Here is a 12,053-nt window from a genome sequence, read left to right as displayed (position 1 = left end):
AGTGTTCTTTGCCTGACAGACTTGAAAAAATACACATTGCTGCCATGTTTTATTTGGAGAAATTGTTGAACAGAGAAATGATGTGATTGGCCATATTGCTCACAGGGGTTGTGTGTGACAGAGCTGGGAATCAAACAGACATGTCTCTGACCACATAGCACATACCTGTGCCAGGACACAGAGGGATCCCGCCCTCTGCCTTAACCTACCACATTACCAAAAATGTCTAAGGAAAGAGATGAAATAAGTGAAAACACTTAGAAAAACTCTACTTTGGATACACAAAAATTGGTTAAGTCTATGCATTAAGTTATGGGAATGGTGGTGAAATGGAAAATTTTTACTTGTTTTGTGAAAGAGGTCTTTATGTAGAGCCCTTGGAATCAAATGTCTATTCTCCTGAATTGTTGGAAATAATAGGAAAGCAAGAGGCAAATATATTTTAAATTAAATGTAGATACTTCCTACATTTCAGAACATACTCTTTTTTTTTTAATGTGTCTATAGTTATAGAACACACACTCTTGGAATGGAATGTATACTTTTTGATGGGGATTTCAAACAAGAAAACTGCAAACGTAGAAATTCCTACCTTCTAAGATAGACCGTGGAGAGGGTTGACAGGGGAGGGAAGCGTTGGTGGCAATGACGGAAAAACACCTAGAAGGGAGGCTGCACCGGACACTACTCCCCCCATGTTTCACATTGTAGCTCCATGTGTGAGCACTGGGCTGCTCTCCACACCATAGTGCAAAGTGTAACTCTGAGCACCACTGAAAAGGGGACTTCTCCCGGTGCCACACAAGTACCAAAACACCTGCATAGCAAATGTCCCTTATTCAAAAAACAATATCTGAATGCACTCTTTTTTATTTTTTAACGTTTTTATTGGAGTATAATTGCTTTACAATGGTGTGTTAGTTTCTGCTTCATAACAAAGTGAATCAGTTATACATATACATATATCCCCATATCTCTTCCTCTTGCGTCTCCTTCCCTCCCACCCTCCCTATCCCACTCTTCTAGCTGGTCACAAAACACTGAGCTGATCTCCCTGTGCTATGTGACTGCTTCCCACTAGCTATCTATTTTACATTTGGTAGTGTTTATATGTCCATACATACACTATCACTCTCTCACTCTGTCCCAGCTTACCCTTCCCCATCCCCGTTTCCTCAAGTCCATTCTCTAGTAGATCTACATTTTTATTCCCGTCTTGCCTCTAGGTTCTTCATGACCATTTTTTTTAGATTCCATATATATGTGTTAGCATACGGTATTTGTTTTTCTCTTTCTGACCTACTTCACTCTTTATGACAGATTCTAGGTCCATCCATTGAATGCACTCTTAATTCTCAGGCTCACAGGGTTTGTGTGTGTGTGTGTGTGTGTGTGTGTGTGTGTGTGTGTGTGTGTGTGTGTGTGTGTGTGTGTATACACATACACTAYATAGTTCCATAAAAAGCATACATAAATAATGTAAATATTGAAACAATTTTAGAGATTATATTTTATAGATTATTGGAGGGTAATACAAATGCATGAATAAGGGTTCATTCGTTTTCCTACACAATTTTATTTTCTTCACTTGCTGGTTCCATTTGATAATGGAAAATATAATGGCGTAGAACTGATATTAAAGCTATTATATCTATGCTAAACAAATTTAAACATATAGAGTTACAGTCAGAAATACAAATAAAGGTTACCTGGAAAAACAAGGTATTTGTAACAAGAATATATTAAAAAAAAAAGTAAAAACTAGGATATTGGTCATTTAAAGTTTTCCTTCATTAGATTACATTCTGATAGGCTAAGGTAGACAATAGAGATCATTTTCTTGGCATGTAATTAAACTGGTTGAACAGATAACTGTCTTACCAGGGAACCTGTTGCTACCATGTAAGAGATTAGGAGGTGCCCTCCATGTCCAAGGAAGTCACATCATTAGGAGTGCATTTTACCTATTTTAGCTCTCTTTGTGGTCCTTCACTTCAAAATTATCACAGATAGAGAAAGGGTTATATAGAGGTTAAGGGTGGAAGGGTCCATTTTGGGTTTCACTGTATTTTATCTTAAAGGACTTTTATTAAATTATATCAGCTGGAAAGAGTCAGAACCATCTCTTTTGAGTCAGTTCCTCTGCACAATTCCCATGGCCCTTAGGACTTTAACCTTGGTCTTGTAGACTTGTGTTCATATTACTTCTATAATGTAAATTTTACTGGAGGCAAGGTCCTTGTCTGTTTGGTTCATTCAGGAAACAACAATGGAGCATGTGACACGTTGTAGGAACATAAGATAAATAAGGTAGACCACTGGTGGTCTAGATAAGGAGAAAGATAAGAAAGTCAATAATGACCATACCAGGAGAGACATTTACTGACGTAAATTTAGTTATATCAGAAATCTGACTGGGAAATACAGAGCAGAGAGTTGGCAACTCTGCTCGGAGGTAAATGAGATTTCACAGAGGCAGTTACTTTTAGGATGAGGCTTAAAGATAGGCATTAAGGAGGAAAAGTTTTTTTCAAAGTAAACAGCACTGTTGAAAGTACTATATCATGATAACTAGGGCATGTTTAGAGAACTCGCAGAATTCAGTTCTGTCCAGAGTGTAGGATGTACAATGCTAGAAAGTTTGTATTTTAACCTGAATCCACTGAAGAATTTTTAGCTGTGACAAAATTGACAAAATCAGATTTTTCTGGTAAGAGGATATGATCCCTCCTGTGGTCCTATGGTAACTACGAAATATGTGAGGTCAATCAGACTGAAAGCAAGTAATGGAAAATTCAATCTAAGGTAATTTATAGCTTAAAGATGATTGGTTGGCTCCTAACCAGTATTAAGGTGGATTCTCTGTATGGGTCCAGTCAGGGCTTAGGCTCCATTTCTCTCCGAGTCCTCACTGGCCTCCTCCATGACTTGACTTTTCCTCAGACTGGCTCCTCTCAAGGTACAAAATGGCTCTCATCATTAACTGGCACTACATATTTACTCCTTCACATCTGAGGGGAAAGAGGTTTTATCCCACAAAGATTAAACAATGATTCTAAGTTTTGCTTGTATTAGCTCAACTTGAACACTGCAGTGTGAGGGATGAGATCATGCATATTGGTTTGTGTCAGTCAGAGGTGATGTCTAGAGCTGGTAGTCACATTGATCCTAACGGTATTGGGGGGTAGCTACACAATGGGGTGACTTGGCTTCCAAAAGGAAATTATGAATGTTATTAAAAAAGGAAAACAGAAAAGGGAAAGAATACAGTAATGGCTGCTGGGTAGGCAACCAACAAAGGAGCATAAAGGAATATACTCTTATCACTGTCCGGGCAAGAAATGACAAGAACTTGAATTTATGTACTGGAATTAGAAATAGGGAACAGTGGAAAGTCTTAAAGGTGTCAAATGATTGACTTTGACATGTGTGGAAACAAGAGAAAATGAAGAATGCCTCCAAGTTTTATGGTTTGGGTAAATGAAAACTTGGTAGTGACATAAACAAAGGTAGAGGAAATAGAATGTGATTAAGTTTTCAAAAAAAGGATAAAAAGGTAAGATTATGAATTGTTTGGAATATATGGAGTTTAAGGTGCTTGTGTGAATTTAAATCGACCTGATTAATAAGTAATCTAATAAATTGTTGTGGATTTCTATTGGTATATACAGATCTTGACTGAAGACAGAGACATAGATAAAAGTAGAGGTTAATGGTAATTTAAATGAAGGTAATGGATGAGAATAACAAGTAGATTTCTTGAGTGAAAGAGAAAACGACCAAATACAGAACCCTGACAATGTTAAAATTAAGAGATTGTTTGAACAAGATTAAAAAGTAGCACTGGCAACTGAGAAAGAAGTATGTTTAAAGCAGAACCAGTAGAGTGTATGAGATTTTACTGTAATGGGAGGAAGAATGTCAGAAAGGGGACAGGGTCATCTACATGTTATTAATTTTATATAATAAGTATTATTTAAAAGCATGTCTAGGGAAGAAGTGGGCTCTTTCAGATAGAACTGTAAGGGAAGGCCTCTCTGCAGAGGTGATAATTGACCTGAGACCTAATTTTAAAAAGTAAGGAGACATTCAAAATATGGGGGGAAACTTTCTCAGGCACTCAGAATAGCAAGCAAGGTAAGCTGGAAATGGGTGAAAAGTGGCAAGAAGGCCAGTGTGGCTGGAGCATGACTAGATATGGGCACAGATTGGAGCAAAGAATGGTTTACAGGCCATGGAATTTAGACAGTAGACTTTAGTGTTAATGGGAGGACGTTGAAATGTTTTAAGCCGAAACGTACCATGATCTAATTTACATTTTCAGAAGGATTTCATGGTTCTTAGCTGGAGGAATGTCTACAGGGAGAGAAAGAAGAAAGATGGAGATCAGTTGGCATCTACTACAGGAGACCAGGTGAAGAGGATGGTGGGATGATCTAGGATGTTTGCAGTACAGAGGTGAGAACCATTTGCATTCAGAATCTATTCTGAAGATGGCAATGTTTAAAGCACTTGATAATGTACAGTAGAGAGAATGGGACAAGTCAAGGTGACGCGTAGCTGCTGATCTAGATGTGAAACACTGAGATAAGAGTTAGTTGGAAGAGGGAGGATGGACATTTCTCCTTTGGCCCACATTAATTTTCTGTGTTTTGTAAACATTCAGATGGAGCTATTGAGTAGATAGTGTAATAATATGTGTAGAGGTAAGAGAAGAGTTTGGGGCTAGAGATAAAGGGGGATTTGAATGACATCATGTGGTTAGAAAAGAGATGCACTGGCTGAGGTCTGCAGAATTCATATTTAGAGTTTTGAAAAATAAGAAATATCTCAAAAAGGAGACTGGGAAAAAGTCATCTTCGTAGTAGGAGGAAAACCTTGAGAGTGTGTTATCCCTGTGGCCAAGTGAAAACAGTGACTCACAAGGCAGGGAGCATCTTCTGTTTTAAATGCTGCCGAGAGCTCAAAAAAGAGAAGGTAGGGAAAACAATCATTCAAGCTGAAGAATTCAGTGAGAGAAATTCAGTGGGTTGTTGGGGATAAGATGTTGGATGGAGAAGACTATAAAAAGAATAGGAATTAAGGAATTAAAGATAGCAGATACAGAAGTCTTCTGATAACTTTTTCTATAAACAAGAGCATAAAAGTGGAAGATGTAGTTTGAAAAGGCTGTGACATCAGAGGAGTGTCTTTTTTTTTTAAGTACAAGAGATAATAGAGCATGCTTGCATGCTAATGCGAATCTTCTTGTGGAGAAGGAGAAATTGATGATGTAACTTCAAAGTTTTTGAGTGAAACAGAAAGGTGACATTAGCTACAGTGGAGGGGTTGACTTAATTTTTGGGATCATTCACCCATTTGTGGAGAAAGAAAAACAGCACACGGCTATAAATTGAGATAGATTGTTGGATTTGTTAATGAAAAGATTAAATTATCTTCCAGTTGCTTCTGTTTTTATCAGGGAAGAAAGAATCAAGTTATTAGTTGAGAGTAAGAAATTTATTTGGACAAAATGAATTTGGTTATCAATTGTTAATCAATAGTTGGAAATAATGCCATTGAAGTTTACAACTGACCAAAATTATTGTTAGAGATATACTTGTATAAGATGCCAAAACCAGAGTTAGCAATATGACTAAACTAGGACAAATTAAAAGACTATCATATAGTTAACATCGAGGTCCTAGTTAGTTCTCTTGACTGTTAACATGCTCTTTGCTCTCTTTATGTTTCCCCATATTTCTATGCTTTTTTTCCCTTCTTGAATCATCTTCTCCAGTAGAGTATTAGCAGAAAAATGTAAGAGACCGTAAATGTCAAATCACTTTATTTTCATGAGAAATTTCTAGACAAATGTTTGTTGGGAGAGATAACTCCCAGAGAATATTGTACTCTGGACTTATTTGTGGATATAGTTTATCTAGGCTAGCTTTATCTCTTTTGAAAATGGGTAATCAAAAGTTGTTTGTATCTCTATCCAGGTATAGGTTTTCAATAAGGAAAAGGAAACGATAGTAAAAAGTCCACTGTGATTCAGTCTTCTAATTGTGAGAAGACTGGATGTGCTTTATTGTAAGTTCACCTTTGTTCACTACACAATGCCTTCTTGATTAACTCTTAGGAAATTATACCTTTAGCAGTTGTTCATGCAGATTCTGTAGACTTGTGCCACAACAATTTGACTCTTCAAATACTTTACTTTTGAAGATGTGCCATTAGTTCAATGGGAGAAAAACTTAAATCTAAGACTTCTGGTGAATATAAGGAAAATGGCAGCATCCTCAATCTTGGTACGACACAAGCTGATTGCTACTCAATTTCCCAAGACACATTTGCATACCCTGAACAATGTCTTGGAAAGGCAGCTGATAAAGTTTTTATGCATGTAATTCTCACATTCTAGGGTTGGAGTGTGTGTTAAGGTATTTACAAACTTTTTTAATGGATATAAATTTGATGGAAGGTAATTCACCTTAATCATTTAGTTTGTCACAGTAGGTATATTAAACCTAATGAGCATCCAGACCCTCCCTGAAGGGTAAGGAAAAGAGTACTTGTCTCTCTGCTGAAGGGCTTTTCAATAACGGGGCACAATCATGAATAACTGCTCACACGAAGATGTCTCCAACTTTCAACTCATACTAGAATGAACATAGTGTCTACAGTGTAGTACATTCTCAGTAAAATTTTCACATATAAAGAATAAATGCCTACCCCCTTGTCAGCCAACAGGATTTTTTATATTTATCTTTTTCCTTCTGTAGTCCTCCAACTGTTTGGTTGCATTTTGTTTTTAAGGTTATCTTCTGCTGAGAAATTAGTGTCATGTTTGAATCTTTTAATTTGTTCATACCTATACGTATACAGGGAAACCCAGAGTGCACTGGCTCCCAGATTTTGGCACCCAAGGAGAAAGGGCTATCACATTTCCTATCCAGGCTTCTTGTTGGAAGATTTCTTTCTTCGTTGTTGGAAAGCTTTCTCCTTGTTGGAATGTTTCTGGAGCACAGAGAGGTAGCTACAACTAAGTGTGTCTGAGGTGATGTCCATTTTTGTTAACCGAAATCAGGATAGTATCATGATAAGTTTAGATTTTCTAAAGGGCCATGATAATGATAATATCTCAAATTCCACCCATTTCTTTCCCACCAGGCCTTTTGTTAGTTCTCTATTTGCAAAGTCCCGTCAGGGTTCATTTTAACGTAGTGAAGAGGGTCTGTAAGCCAGATTGCAGATGTTAGAGTGGGTAGAATGTGAAAAAGTGGAGGCAGAGAGTATATGCAAATCCTTCAAGGGACCTATCAGTAGAGAGAACTATGAAGCTTGGGGGTAAATGAGGCAGGTTTGAGTTTCACATGATTCAGCCACCAGAGTCCTTCTGTTTATGACTACACCATCTTTACTATATGGCTAAATTTTTTTCTAATACCTTACCAGAATTCAAGTCACCCCTTCCTCCTTTTTTAATATGGAAGATTCTTGACCACATTCCTCTAGAAAGACAACAGATAAGAGGAAAGGCTGATAATATATGACAGAAAGAGAAAAACTGATAGAGCAAAATACATTCAAAGGCAGAAAAGCCCAGGTGGATCCAGGGCCCAGGAAGGGGGAAAAGACTTCTCTTCTATTATATCAAAAAGAAAAATGGAAGAAAAAGAAAACCAAAAAGACCAGGTTCTTTAAGTTTGTGAATTTTTTAAGGATATTAAGAACATCCGATCTAATAGGTCTCAGTTTTCTTTGCTGAGTAGTAAGCAGGATAATCTGCTGAGAGTGGAGGGAAGGAGGTTGTCTCCAGAGATTTGAAACTATCCCAGAAGGTTTGAAGTAGTTTCTTTGGAGAATGTGAAAATGAGCTGATGAAGAAAACAAAGATTATCAGGAAATGTTTGAATGACACTCACACATTTGTAGAACCTAATGAGGTATTAAGCAACCAGAATAGGAGTTTCGGGAAATGGGATACTTGAAATTTAAACATTCATAGTTAGAACATTTCTAATAATGATAAGACCCAGAATGTGACCCTAGCGAGGGTTTACTGAAACAGAGGGAAAGTCATTAGGGAAGAGGAGATAAAGGAACCGGCTGATGGACTTTGTTGGATAGGTTATTCACACTGACTTTGAAATTACCTTTGACATAGCTTTTTCAGTGTGTCCAACCACATTTATGATTTGACTGCATGTAAGCAGCCTCAAAGATGGACCAGATGATTCCCATTCCTGGGATTTGTTTGGTGTTTCTTTGTGCGATCCCCTCCCACATTTAATAGAGTGGATCTTTTAACCACTATGGTATTGTGGAAATGACGCAAATTAAATTCATATTTTTCAAGGAGATTGACAGTAAAGAGGACCAAAGTGAAGAGAGCTTGAGCTTCAAAAGATTCTGGGAATTTGACACCTGAGGTGAGGCCATAAAGACACTTGGCACTCATCTTTTTTCTCTTAGATCACTTGTTCTGAAGGAAGCTGCCATGTTGTGAGGATAGTCAGGCAGCCCTCTAGAGAGATCCACCTGAAAAGGAACTGAGGCCTTCTACCAAAACTAGGACTAGATTTCCAAGCATGAGATTGAGCTAACGTAGAATTGGATTCTTCAACACTAGCTGTCAAGTAGAGTACCATGTACCGGTTACCAATCCAGGGGGAGGACCATAAACACTTCTACCCATTGCATCTTGGTACCAGAATCACCAAGGAAAACACAACTCAATCAAGTAGTAGATGGAACAAAGTGCTGTTTACATACAGAAAAGACAGAGAAAGATTAGTTTTGTGCCACAGTGGAAGGACCCCGTCCCCTTCCCTAGAGGACAGACATAACAGTGGAGTTGGCCAAATGCCATATGAGGCATGTGCTTTAAGCAGAAACAAAAGAGTACTCATTGAGTGTGAAACAAGGAAAGATATTCCCACCAAAGTGATAAGCCTGTCATAAGCTGTGTGGGCTCTTTATATCTTGGTAAAGAACTGTTCCAGGACCAAGGCCTATTCTTTATGCAACTGAGGGAGACCAAAAAGACTGCATGCATGAGACTGCCTTTCCCAAACATAGCCAAAGCTTCAGATGGTTGCAATCCTGACCAACATCTTGGTGTCAGGAACATTTAATGGCCTACTGAAAATTGATTTATAATTTCTGCTTCTGATAGTTTAAGTTTAACCTTGTATTGAGCTAGTGTTTCCAAATATGACTGGAGTATTTGCTAAAAATGCAGCTCCCTGCAGTTTTTACCTCAGACCTAGTGTATCAGAATCTTCAAAAGAAGAGCCTGTAAATCTATATATTCTACTATATCCATGATTATTCATGATTAGCAGAATTTTGGAAATACTAGGTGTGCCAGAGTATCAAAAAACTGAATACTTGGGCCATGACAATCTAATCCTTGATGTAAATTATTTAGGCATTATGGTATCAGCCTATATCAATAGACATTATAATATGAATTTTTATGAAGAGTGTTTGGGTGTGTCTAAGAGTGTATTATTGAATATATTTAAGTTGTTCCACCAGTCACATTTTGTTAAAAAAAATTCCAGACTTAGTGGCATAGAACAATGATCACTTTATTGTGTTTATTGATTTCTTGAGTCACAAATTTGGATATAAGCACAGTGGAGCTGGCTTGTCCCTGCTCCATGTCTGAGACTGTGTCTGGGAAGACCTAAATAATTGGGGAAACTAAAAAAGCTAATAGCTAGAAAGACCTGGAGACTTAGTCTCATCTACAGTGTCTGGTTTCATATGACTCAAAGAATGAGCTCTGCTAGAATATTGGCTGGAGTGTCCACATGAAATACCACTATGTGCCTTGGTGTTTCTCAAAGCATGGCAGTCTTAGGGTAGTCATGTGTCTTGCATGGGAGCTCAGGGCTCCAAGAGGGAGCATTCCAACAAATGAGGCAGAATTTGCATGGCTTCTTCTGACATAGCCTTGGAAAATCATGCATCATTTTTTCTGCTGTATACTATTAGCTACAAGTAAATTACTAAGGCCAGGCTGTATTTAATGTTTGGGGAATCCGACCTCACCTTTTAGTGTCTTAGCTGGAGGAGTGTCAAATAATTTGAGGCCATCTTTAAAACTAACAAAATGATGTACCGAGAGTTTTTCAGAGAAAGAGAACTAACTGTGTGTGTGTGTGTGTGTGTGTGTGTGTGTGTGTGTGTGTGTGTGTCATATGACTTTGGTTGATAACACTGTATTGTATAATTGATATTTTAAAAAAAAAAGAAGAAAAAAAAAAGAGAAGACACTGTATGTGATGTTTAACGTGTCACTTCACTGGCTATGAAGTGCCAAAATTAAACATTATTTCTTGATGTGTCTGTGAAGTTGTTTATGGATGAAATTAGCATTTGAATCAGTGAACTCAGTAAAGTAGACTGCCCTCCCTAATGTGGGTGGACATCAACCCAATTAATGCTTTAATTGAACAAAAGTTGGAGGAAAGACATTTTTGACCCTTTTTTCTTGCCTCACTGTCTGAGCTATCTCATGCCATCTTCTCTTGTCCTCGGGCTGGGATTTACAGCATTGGCTCATATGGTTCTCAGGCTTTTGGACTTGGACTGAATTATACCACTGTAATTCAGTTTACAGATAGCCTCCATAATCATGTGAGCCAGTTCCTCACAGTAAATGTCCTAACAATATCAACAATCACATTAAATGGTTTAAATATTCCAGTTAAAAGGCAGAGATGGTTAGTTGGATTTAACAGCCACATCCAACTATGCATTGCTTATGAGAAACTCACTTTAAAGATAAAGACATAAATAAATTAAGAGTAAAAGGAACGAAAAAACTATACCATGCTAATATTAATCCAAAGAAAGCTGAAGAGGCTATATTAATGTCAGTCCAAGCGGATTACAGAGAAAATAATATTACTTGAGATACAGCGTATCATCCCATAATTATAAAGGGGTCAGTATACCAAGAAGGCAGAATAATCCTAAATGTTTATGCATCTAATAAGAGTTTCAAAACATGTGAAGGGAAAATTGATAGAGCTGCAAGGAGAGAGAGGTAATCCCATGATTAAAGTCAGAGATTTCAGTACTCTCCTCTCAATAACTGAGAACTTAAGTAAACAGAAAAATAGAAAGAATATAAAAGATCAGAACAATACTATTAATGAAATCAACCTGATTGACAAATTTAGAATACTCTGTCCAAAAACAACAGATTGCGTATTGTGTTCAATTGTGCATGGAACATTTACCAAGATGAACTATAAAACAAGTCTCAGTAAATCTAAAGGATTTAAACAATACAGAATATGTCCTCCTACCAGAATGGAACTAAATTAGATATTAATAACAGATCTGGAAAATTCCCAAATATTTGGAAGCTAAACAACATACTTCTAAATAACCTGGGGATCAAAAAGTAAATCAAAAGTAAAATCCAAAATATTTTGAACTGAATGAAAATAAAGTCACAGCATAACAGAATTTGCTGGCTGCCACAAAAGTGTTACATAGGGAGAAATTTATAGTTCTAAATGACTATAGTAGAAAATAGAAAGTCTCAAATAAGTAACATCCACTTCTACCTTAAGAGGTTAGGTGATTAAAAAAATAGAGCAAATTAACTCCAACGTAAATGAAAGGAACTAATAAAGATCAGAGTGAAAGTCAGAAAGTAGAAAACAGAAAAAAAGGTAAAAATTAATAAACCCAAAAGCTACATCTTTGAGGAAGTCTATAAAATTGATAACATCTATCCAGACTTATCAGGATAAAAGAGGAAGAAGAAACAGATTACAGAAGAAACAAGAAGATGCTATCATGACAGAATCAACAGTTTAAAAGGATAATGAAGAAACTTTGCAAACAGTGTTTTGCCAATAAGTCAAACAACTTAAGTGAAATGGACAGATTCCTTGAAAGACAATAGTAATAAAACTTTCTCAACAAAACCCCGATAATCTGAATAGCCTTTCATCCATGAAAGGCATCGTATTTAAGGTTAAAAGCCTTCCCACATGGACAACTCCAGGTTTATATAGATTTACTGATGTATTCTATCAAAT

The sequence above is a fragment of the Aethalodelphis obliquidens genome, unplaced genomic scaffold (genome assembly GCF_003676395.1).
Source record: "Aethalodelphis obliquidens isolate GAN/ISIS:26980383/991018 unplaced genomic scaffold, ASM367639v1 scaffold3, whole genome shotgun sequence".
Classification (NCBI taxonomy): domain Eukaryota; kingdom Metazoa; phylum Chordata; class Mammalia; order Artiodactyla; family Delphinidae; genus Aethalodelphis; species Aethalodelphis obliquidens.
This window is presented reverse-complemented; position numbering follows the sequence as displayed.